This window comes from Tupaia chinensis, unplaced genomic scaffold, assembly GCF_000334495.1.
Source record: "Tupaia chinensis unplaced genomic scaffold, TupChi_1.0 Scaffold000484_1, whole genome shotgun sequence".
Lineage (NCBI taxonomy): Eukaryota > Metazoa > Chordata > Mammalia > Scandentia > Tupaiidae > Tupaia > Tupaia belangeri.
In genome coordinates this window covers 913,085-923,624 of record NW_006159996.1, presented here as the reverse complement: position 1 = coordinate 923,624, position 10,540 = coordinate 913,085, and the positions used below count along the sequence as shown (strand labels likewise).

Below are 10,540 nucleotides of genomic sequence, written 5' to 3'. Positions count from 1 at the left end.
GCCACCGCCCCCTCCACGTGATCCCCGGCCCCAAACCCTGAGCCCCCGCGACCCATAGGCCCTCCTAGAGGTGAAGGAGGGGGCGGGCCCTTTCCCTCCTCGCGGTCCCGCCCCACCACCACCACCAAACACTCGCGCACACACACACCCGCCCCGGGGACACCCCTACAGGGAAGCAGCCAGGAGTGCCCCAGGGGCCACGTGGGGGATCTCACAGAGAAGGAGACGGAGCCGTTGAGACCTACTGGGGGACAGAGACAGGCGGACCAGCAGTGGGGGGCGACAAGGGGGGGGAAAGTACAGTACAGAACTAGAGGGCTGGGGGACAGGAGAGACAAAGGGGAGAGGGCCCCAGGGAGGTGGGCGGTAGGGGTGGGAGGTGAGGAGAGGTTCCACCTGGGATGGGAGACCCAGTACCTCCCCCAGGCCGAGAGGCCAGGCCAGGCAGAGGGGAGCAGGAGAGTGCTCTGGGCTGTGGAACCACCTCCCAAGGCCCCTCTCGGCAGTCTCTCCCCTGGTCTAGCCATAACCTTGAGGCGCCCCCTCAGGCCAGGACCCACACTCTAAAGAAAGCTGACCTGAGTCCGTGGGCTAGGCACTAGGAAGAACTACCTGGCTGTGAGGATTTTGTCTCTTAGAGAGGTAAGCCGATCTAAGGAGACCAGGGGCTGGGGAGGAGGGAGGGTGAGCAGGCCCAGGCCCTGGGCAGAGGGAAATCGGGTGCCACCGAAGGCTACTTTCTACCTCCTTCCTTTGACTCTAGCCCTTAGGGGCTGTTCACCACGCCCACCCCTTCATATCTCTCGACCACCTTTGTCTGCCTGGTGGCCACTTGATCCAGCTGCACTCAATGCACTCCTACTCAACCCTCAAAATCCTGCCTTAATGCCCCTTCCCCCCTTCCCCCCATGAAACCTTCTCTGACTTCTTTCCACCAATACACACAGTGACTATCTTCTTAAGGAACAGAGAGAGGATTTATTGACCTATGAGGGATGTCTGACCTAGTTAGGGTGGTGGTCATTGGGGGTGCAGAGCTGTGATTAGTCTCTCCCATAGAAGCTAGGTTACAGATGGAGCTAGAGTTTCGCCGGATGCCTCTGCTATTAACTGTGGATCTACCATGTACCAGAGTCCACATTAAGCACTTTCCATATGTCATATTTAATCCTCAAAATAACCCTTGGGACCAGCAGTTAGCGTAATGGCTTTGTTGCTGGACTCCTATGTAGTCGACCGCGGTTCACATCCCGGACCCGGTGGCTTAAAACTCAACGCTGGGCGTGTGGGTGTGGGTGCCCAGGATCCAGAGAGGAAAGTGGAGAAGAAGAGATTGCAGCATGGCCATCCCCCCTGGGGGGTGATTTCTCGCTTTCTGTCTCTCTGTCTCTGTCTGTCTGGCAAGCACACACGCCCTATAGCAAAAACCTCTCCAAAAAAATAACCCTACAACCCACTTCACAGATGAGCAAACTGAAGCTCCAAGAGCATAAGTCACTTGCTCAAGATCCCAGGAAGTCTGAACCTGTGGACACAGCTGGACAATTGAGTGGGTACTCAGACCACACCCCCTTAGTGTCCATTAAACCCTAGAACATTCCCATAGAGCCCAGAAAGGGCAGAGGCGGAATGGCTTCCCCACTGTCCTGGGCCCGGCCTGCTGGGCCCTGCTACCTGTAGGCTCAGCGGTGGCAACAGTGGAGGCTATGGAGGGAATGGTTTTGACTCCTCAGTTCCCATCCTCCAGACCCACGACCTCACCTCCTCACTAGCCGGCCTCCCTAGACTTCCACTTCTTCGCCTGTCCATTGAGGATATAGTTAGAGGCCATGGTGGGGCTGGGGATCCGACGTACTCAGTGCCCACCCACACAAGACCTGGGACCAGATGCACTCCACAGGCCCTGTCAATTCCCCCTGTGGTGATGGCTTACTGGTTGAGTGGTTTGGTTACTGTCTGTCCACGTGGTGGCTCAGGCCCCTGAAGGCAAGGCCTGCCTAGTTCAGGATATATCCTGAGCGCCTACCACACAGGGTGGTATAGATACGTGGAGGAAAGGACAGAGGGAGGGAGGAACAGAGATATGGCCACCTCTCCACCTCGTCTGACCTGGCCAGACAGAGACCAAGTCTCTGCCCTGGATCTGTTACTGTCCTTCACAGCGCTAGGTGTCCTGCAGGAGCCAGGAAGCCTGAATTCTAGTCCAGCCTCTGCACTTCCTGGCTGTGTGGCCATGGTCAGCTGCACCCCTCCCTGGACTTCACTCTCCCCTCTGTCAAGTGGAACTAACTCAAAGGGCTGTCTGGAGGCCACAGGTGGGCGTGTGTGTGAGGCCTACTGGTGCTATGGCCAGAGAAGGGATATTGCTTTCGCTCCTTGTAGCTCTTGTACTTTTGCCTCTGGTTTACTGCTTGAGCCATGGCTAGTCCCCCCAGGAGAGCACAAGAAGGTGTGAGGTGGCCCAGCTGCACTGGGAGTGGTCAGCACCTCTGGACAGGCCAGCAGTCCAGCTCCCAGGCCCTCAGCCACAGCCTGAGCACACAGGCCTCCTCACAGTTCAGGTCCTCTAATGCACCAGCCGTGCACTCACCTCAGGGCTTTTGCATGTGCTGTTCCTTCGACCTGCAACACTCCTCCCTCAGGCATGTGCATGGCCCACCCTCACTTCCTTCCGCTCCTTGCTCAGATGTCATCTGCCCTGCCCACCTACCTAAAATACTACCCTCTCCTTCCCCCACATCTCCCATTTACCTGCTTTCTTTCCTCCATAACATATTTATTTTCTACATATTTACTTGCCTTTTCTGGTTGTTGTCTGTCTCCCTACCACCACTGTAAGCTCAAGAGGTAAGAATTTTGACCTTTCACGTCTATCCTCAGGTCTAGAACAGTTCCTGGCACGTAGTAGGTACTTAACAAGGTACTCAGATAACAAATGCATCAACAGATAAAGAAGAGAACTACAGGTACTTTGAAATAACAAAAACAGGGGTGTAGGATCGCTCTGTGGTGCAGTGGTAATGCTCAAGAGAAGCCAGGTCGCAAGTAGCTGCCGTGGTTCGAATCCCCAGCCCAATCAGCCTGAAACATGCCAGGCTTGTGTACCAGTGCCCAAGATCCAATGGGCTCGGGATCCGCAGATGGTGTGGTAGTTAAGGTACTGGGTTCCCAGTGGACAACCACAGTTTGAATCCCAGACCTGGTGGTTCTCTCTCTCTCTCTCTCTCTCATGAGTGTATGTGCCTTATAGAAAAAATTTTAGTAATAATAATAAAAAAGTCTTTTTAATCCAATGAGCTGGAAGATGGGACTGTGGCATGACAAGACCCGTAAAGGGTGCTTATCTCTCTCACATTCATGTTCATGTGAGTGTGCACATGCTCTATCACAAATGTTTAAAATTGTTTTAAAGATATTGGTACATTGGACTTCATAAAAAAAAAATTTTAAAAAGGGGGGAGGAGTGTTAGGATGTGACCTGACTGGAGGGGTTGGGCTACTCGGCCAAGTTGTCAGGGAAGACCTGTCTGAGAAGGTGCCCAGGTTAGGCTGGCCTTTCCCACGACAGCACGTGTCACGCTGAGTTGTTACTGCCTGTCCTTACTCCATGAGGACAAGGACCCTCTCACTCTTCTCAGAGCCCTGGCCAGCAGACAGTAGGCATTCAAGAGGTGACAAACTAAAGAACGCATGAGAGGCATGGGCGAGTCCCCTAAAGGAGAGCCGTGCCATCTGGGGACTGGACAGGGAGCATAGAGGCCGGGATGGAATCCTTGAAGCCTCGGGGTCACGTCTGCAGATGGAGACCTTCTCTCCAACTCCTGTGTTAGGTAGGAGGGAGCGTGAGGAGAAAAGCCTGTTCTCACTGGACAGTCCCGTGAGGGCCAGCGAGTGTGAGGTAAGGGGATGGTGACCTAGAGGAGAGCGAGGCCACGCGGGAGAGAAGGGAGTCTGCTCAAGCCTGACAGTGGCCTGTTCTACCCTTCCCCCAGCCAGTGTGGCCCCTGCCAGCACTAGTCCAGGGCCGTGGACAAAGCTCCATGGGGCGTGCCAGGGACTTGCAGTGCCTAGAGCCAGCCGGCCACAGGCCCAGGGCACAGCAAAGCCTGGCCCAGAACTTCATCTGAGGGCCTTTGTGGGCCTCTGGGAGCCCATCCAGGAGAATGCCGGGAACTGGCCAGGGTGCTACCGGGTGGGCACTGCCCTACTTCCACAGGTCCAGCTGGCCATCCAGGCCTGGGTCCATGGGGGTAGGAGGACGACCCTTTTCTGGCCCCTCTCATCCTCACTCTTGGGGAGGTAACATCATCTGGTCCCAGGAATTTGAGGTCGCTAGGTTTAGTGGCCAGCAGGCTCCAACTCTGCCAGCGAGGTCCAGGGAGGGTGAGGCTCGACTGGGTTAGGGATGAGTTAGGGTTAAGGTTGACCCTCCTCTCCACGCGCTCCCCCCAAGCAGCCCAGAGGGAGAAAGGAGGACAAGCCTTTTTACAAAGCGTAGGGACACGGGACACGTTGAGTCCTGCCCAGGGAGGCGAGGCCAAGCCGAGAAGGTTCCCTGGAGGGCAAGGTAGGGGTGGGAGGGAAGCGGGGCCAGGCCCGGCAGGCTCTCTGCCTCCCTCTGCTGACCAGACACAGGCTTGCCAGCGCTTCCGCGTCACAAGGCCAAGCATAGCCCCGGGTCCTTCGCGAAGGACAGCCCGACTCGCTCACACTCCGACAGCGAACGGAGGTCATTTGGGTCGTCCTGTCTGCGCGCCGAACCGGCCGCGCCCGGGTGCCGCTCTATAACCCGCCCGCGTGTGGGAATGTTCGCTCGCTATGGGAAGTCCTTTTATCTCCGCCAACCTGAGGATTTCCGCACTTTGCCTAGGCTGTTCCGAAGGCTCTGCTCTTACACAACACGGACCCAAAACCCAGCCTCCCTGACAATCCCATGATGACCCCTCTTCCTTGAGCCAGAGACCACAAAGAATTGAGGGATGGTGCAGATACTTCCCTCCACGAGGCACGGAGAGCGGCGTTCTAATAGGCGGAAATCCCAGAGGCCACCCCGCGGAACCCTTGGCGGCGCCCTCCGAAAAGAAGTCCACAATGGGGCTCTTTTGGGGTCGGGGCGTCATCTGCTGGTGTCTGCAGGAACTGCACCCGCCCCATCAGGCTGAATCCCTTGCGAGGAGAGACTAGGAGAACGAGAACCGCTGACTTTTATTAAGTGTTCTGCGAGCCAGGCTCACGCTACGTCCTCGGCACACACTGTCTCATCTCATCCTCACTGCGGCCCTGTGACATGTACACTATCCACCTCATTTTACCCGTGAGGCACAGTGGCTCAGAAAGCTAAGTGACTTACTGAGAACCCTCCCTAAGTAAGCTGTGGAGTGGGCTGGGCTTCCTGGTGTGGGCTCTGCCTAGGCTTTTCTAGAGTTGCACTGGGGTGGGGATGGGGTCAGGAAAGAACCCTAGGGGTTGGTCTCCCCGTTCTTACTTCCCACCCCAATCTTGAGCAGAATCCATCTCAGCTTAGCTTGCAGCTCTGGCATAGCAGGGTCCCTCAGTCTGTCTGATTTCTCCCCTGAGAGCTCCTGTAGGGCAGGGCCACGGAGAGTCTCTGATGCCCTCCACCCAGCACTGTGGGTGAGTACCAGCTCCCCACACACCCTGTGAGCCATACCCAGTCCCTTCCCCACCCCATTTCAGGGGCTCAGAGAAGTGGCTACAAGTGACAGAAATCTAACTCAAGTGACTTCAGAAAAGGCCCTGGGGGGACCAGCAGGTGGCTTAATGGTTATGTTACTGGACTCCCATGTCCCGGACTCAGTGGCTTAAAACTCACGCCGGAAGTGTGTGCATGTGCACCCAAAATCCTGAGAGGAGAATGAAGAAGGGATTGCGGCATGGCTATCCCCCCTAGGGAGTGATTTCTCTCTTTCAGTCTTTCTGTCTCTGGCAAGTGCACACACCCTGTAGCAAAAATCTCTCTCAAAGAAGAAAAAAAAAAAAGGTCCGCAGGTAAATGAGAAGCCAAGTCTGCGCGCAGACGCAGCTTCAGGCTGTACAGAACCGGGCTCTCAAATGTGGTCTCTGCCCACATCAGCGTCCTGCATAGTGTCCCTCTGCACTGCTTTGCTTCCAGGCAGGCTCTTCCCATCTCTTCAAGATGCCTAAGGTGCCTTTGAGCTTTGTCCAGCTTTGAGGGAAGCAGCCTTTCCCATCCCAACAAACGAAGGCAAATCTCAAGGTTCAGACTTGTCTCAGTGAGCAAAATGTGCCTAGTCCTGAACCAATCCCTGTGGCCTGAAGAGTCACTGTCCTCCTTGGAGTGAGAACTGCAGTCAGCCCCAGGCGATCCGCATGGACTAAAGGTGGGAAGTGACACGTCCCACAACAGGGAGAGTTAGTTACCAGGGAAGGAGGATGGCTGCTGCCTAACAAAGGCCTCCGATGTCCACAACCCTACATGTCCCGATCCTGGTGTATTCCAGATAAACCATATCAGTAAACAAACAACAAAAAGATGAAAATCCTTGTCTTCCTAGATTCTAATGGGAGTGGAAGGAGAGAAGCAAAAGCCGTAATACAGAAGTGAAGCTTATGCCAATATAGATACTGATATTGTGATACTCATACTGCAGAGAAATAGAACAGCACGAAGTGCCTCAGAGGGTGGGCAGGGTGAGGGGTGGGGCCTTAGGTAGGTGTTCCTGGGAGACACACTGAGAGAGAGAAGGGAGTCTGTCCTGCAGATACCTGGTAGAGGAAAATTCCAGGGAGGAATAAAAGCCAGTGCAAAGGCCCGGAGGTAGGAGTGTGCTGGGCACATTTGTGGAACAGCAGGAGTGAGGGGAATGAGGACAGGATGTAGGAGACACGGGCAGGGAGGTGGCAGAGGCCAGCTGGTATCGGCCCTTGGAAGCCTTTGAAAGGACTTTGGCTTTGACTCAGTGAAGTAAGGAGCCGCCAAAGGTTTGGGGCAGACAGCTGACCTGATCTGACTTGTTTTTTGGGTTTTTTTTTTTCGTTGTTGTTGTTCTTTTAGAGAGATTTTTGTTATAGGGCATGTGCGCTCTCTGGAGAGACAGAAACACAACAAGAAATCACCCTCCAGGGGGAACGACCACGCCACAATCCCTTCTCCTATATTCTCTTCTTGGGACTCTGGGCACTCATGCACACGTGCCCAAAATGAGTTTTTTGGAGGTTTTTTTTTTTCAGGGTTTTTTAAATTTTATTTTATTTGTTATTATTATTAATTTGATAATAGAGAGAAAAAAAGGGAAAGGGAGAAAGAAAGCCACTAGGTCTGAGACTTGAACTGCAGTTGGCCATGTGGGAATCCAGTGCCCTTAAACCATCACGCCATCTGCCGCCCCCACCCCATGTGAGTTTTAAGCTGAGTCTCAGACTCGAACCACAGTCAACTACGTGGGACTATAGTGACATAACCATTATACCATCTGCTGTTCCCCTGACTTAGATTTTTAAAGGATCCCTCTGGCAGCTGTGCTGGGGATAGATTGGGAAGGTCAGGCTGAAACTTGGAAAGAAATTAGGAGGCAACTGAGATTTCAACTGGCCATTGGCGCAGAGATGTCAGAGACTGACAGATGCCAGAGCCTGTCAGGCTAGAGATACACAGTCATGGTGAGTGGGGAGTGGGAGAGGTCACCATGGGGATGGGAGGGGGGACATGTGTTCCAGGAACAACAATGGAGTCCTGAGGCCCTTCCACAAAGAAATGGAGAAAGGGAAAAAGGAAAAACAAGAAGGGGGACTGAGAAGGAACATCCAGAAAGACAGGAAAAGCAGATCCTAAAAGTCATTGGCCACTGGGTTCAGAAGCATGGCGGTCACTGAGGTCCGAGACGAGTGCCATTTTAAGAGAAAGTGTTGCGGAGAGCCTGGAGTAATAATGGGATTATAGCATAACAGCGAACTAGCTCTGGGTCCGCGTTATTCACAGAGACCAAGAGGTAGAAACAACCTAAATATTCAACGATACATGAATGAAGAAAATGTGGTACGGAGTAGACTGTTAGTCTTAAAAAGAAAGGAAGTGCTGACCCCTGCTACCACATGGATGAACTCTGAAGTGAAGTTCATGTTAAGTCAAATAAGTCAGACGCCAAAGGACAAATACTGTATGATTCCACTTAGATGCAGAGAGTAGTCAAATTCAGAGACGGAAAGCAAAATAGATGTTATCAGGCCAGCAGGTGGCACGGTGGTTAAGGCCCTGGATCCCACATGGCCAACTCCACAGTCTGAGTCGCAGACGCAGGGACTTAAGAAACATAGCAAGTGTGTGTGCACATGTGCCCAAAATTCCAAGAGGAGAATGGAGAAGTGATTGAGGAGTGGCCATGCCCCTGGGAGGTGATTTCTCGCTTCCCCTCTGTCACTGTCTCTCTCCAGTTAAAGTATGCACCCTATGGCAAAAATCTAAGAAAAGAAAAAAAAAAAAAGAAGAAGAAGGAAAGAAATAGGTGTTATTAGGGATAAGGGGAGGGAAGATGGAGAGTTATTGTCTAATTGGTACAGGATTTTTGTTTGTGATCATGAAAAAGTTCTAGAAATATACTGGTAATGATTAACACAACATTTTGAGTGTACCTCGTTCCACTGAATTGTACATTTAAAAATGGTTAAGGTGGGGACCAGCAGTTGACGTAATGGCTATGTCGTTGGACTCCCATGTAATCGACCACAGTTCGAGTCCCGGACCTGGTGGCTTAAATTCACGCTGGGCCCAAGATCCCAAGAGGAGAATGGAGGAGAAGGGATTGTGCCGTGGCCATCCCCCTCGGGGGCTGATTTCTTGCTTTCTGTCTCTCTGTCTCTCTCTGTCTTTCTGGTGAGCACATGCACCCTATAGCAAAAACCTCTCAAAAAAAAAAGGTTAAAGTGATAAATCTTGTGTATATTTACCACAATAATAAATAAAATTGGAGCCAACCCCATGGCCTATGGTTAAGAGAGTTGGCTCCCAGGGAACCAGCAGTTAGCGTAATGGCTATGTCGCTGGACTCCCACGTAGTCGACCGTGGTTTGCGTCCTGGACCCGGTGGCTTAAAAAAAAACTCACGCCGGGCGCGTGTGCGTGCATGCCCAAGATCCCAAGAGGAGAATGGAGGAGAAGGGATTGCGGCGTGGCCATCCCCCCTGGGGGGAGATTTCTCGCTTTCTGTCTCTCTGTCTCTCTCTGTCTGTCTGGCGAGCGCACGCACCCTATAGCAAAAACCTCTCAAAAAAAAAAGAAAAAAAAGAAAAGAGAGAGTTGGCTCCCACACGTCCAACCATACAGTTTGAATTCTAGGCCCGGTGGCTTAAAAAGCATGCCAGGGGGCCAGCAGATGGCCTGGTGGTTAAAGCACTGGCCTCCCACATGGCCCACCACGTTTTGAGTCCCGAACCTGATGGCTTGCTTTCTCACTTTGTCTCTCTCTCTCTCTCTCTCTTTTTCTCTCTCTCTCTCTGGTGAGTGCACATGCCCTATAACAAACTTAAAAATAATAACAAATAAAATATAAAAAGAAAAAAAGAAAGAAAAACATGCCAGGCACATGCTCATGGGTGCCCGTAGAGAGCGGCAATCTGAAAAAACGTGGCGTGGCTCTCTTGGCCTTAGCGCCATTTTCTCGGACACCTCCGTGCCAGGAGAGCCAAGCGGAGGAAGAAGCGAATGCACAGGCTGAAGCATAAAAGATGAGGCAGAGGTTTAAGGTAACAGCTGTGCACCTATGGAGGCCACCGCAGCAGAAAAGGCATATCGGAGGCTCAGGGCACTGGTACAAGTTGGACTGCGAGATATTGTCCACTCTGCCTCCGGATCTAGAACTTCCATGGCCAGCGGATCTCAGACCTCTGAGAGACCACGTTGATCCTAACAAAACAGCCCCTGTGGTCCTTTTCCCTGGACCTGTGACATTCTGGGACTAGCGCTGTTACTTGTGGCCGAGCGTAATACGTGTACAATAAATCATCTTTTCTGTCTTAGCTAAAGAATCAGAAAAATTTAAAAATTGTGTGACCTTTAGACACATGCAGAATTGGCTTCTGTGAACTTCTTCAGCAATAGCTACAAGCGCTTACAAAAACACCATCTGCCTGTTATCAGTCATCATCCTATAGTTGTTAATATCCAATACCCAATACTGCAGGGCAGTATGAGGCCAGAAAAAGCCACAGGTGCCCAAAATCGAACAGGGTGGAGAAACAGAGAACTGCAGCATGACCACATCCCACTGGAGATACTTTTTCCCACCTCTCTCTGTTTCTTTACCTCTCCGTCTCTGAAGAGCACACATGCTCTCTGGCAAATAAATAAATAAATAAATAAATAAATAAAATTAAAATGAAATAACCTTCACAAAATAATTAAAAGGGCTGGCAGTTGGCATGGCAGTTAAGGGCACTGGACTCCCACATGGCCGACCGTGGTTCGAGTCCTGGACCTGGTGGCTTCTCTCTCTCTCTCTCTCTCTCTCTCTCTCTCTCTCTCTCTCTCTCTCTCTCTCTCTCTCTATGGATATATATATATATA

General features: G+C 52.2%; 1 long non-coding RNA gene across 2 annotated transcripts in view; it reads left to right on the top strand.

Moving 5' to 3' along the window:
• The first annotated feature begins 545 nt into the window (after positions 1-545).
• The window catches only part of LOC102490653 (uncharacterized), an 18,993-nt gene continuing 8,998 nt past the window's right edge, over positions 546-10,540 (top strand). The window contains exon 1 of one of the 2 annotated variants that reach the window (XR_335653.1): positions 546-642. This is a non-coding gene — a long non-coding RNA (uncharacterized LOC102490653). Of the gene's footprint in view, positions 643-2,192; positions 2,316-10,540 lie in introns of those variants that run through there. The other variant, XR_335655.1, reaches the window with a different exon arrangement.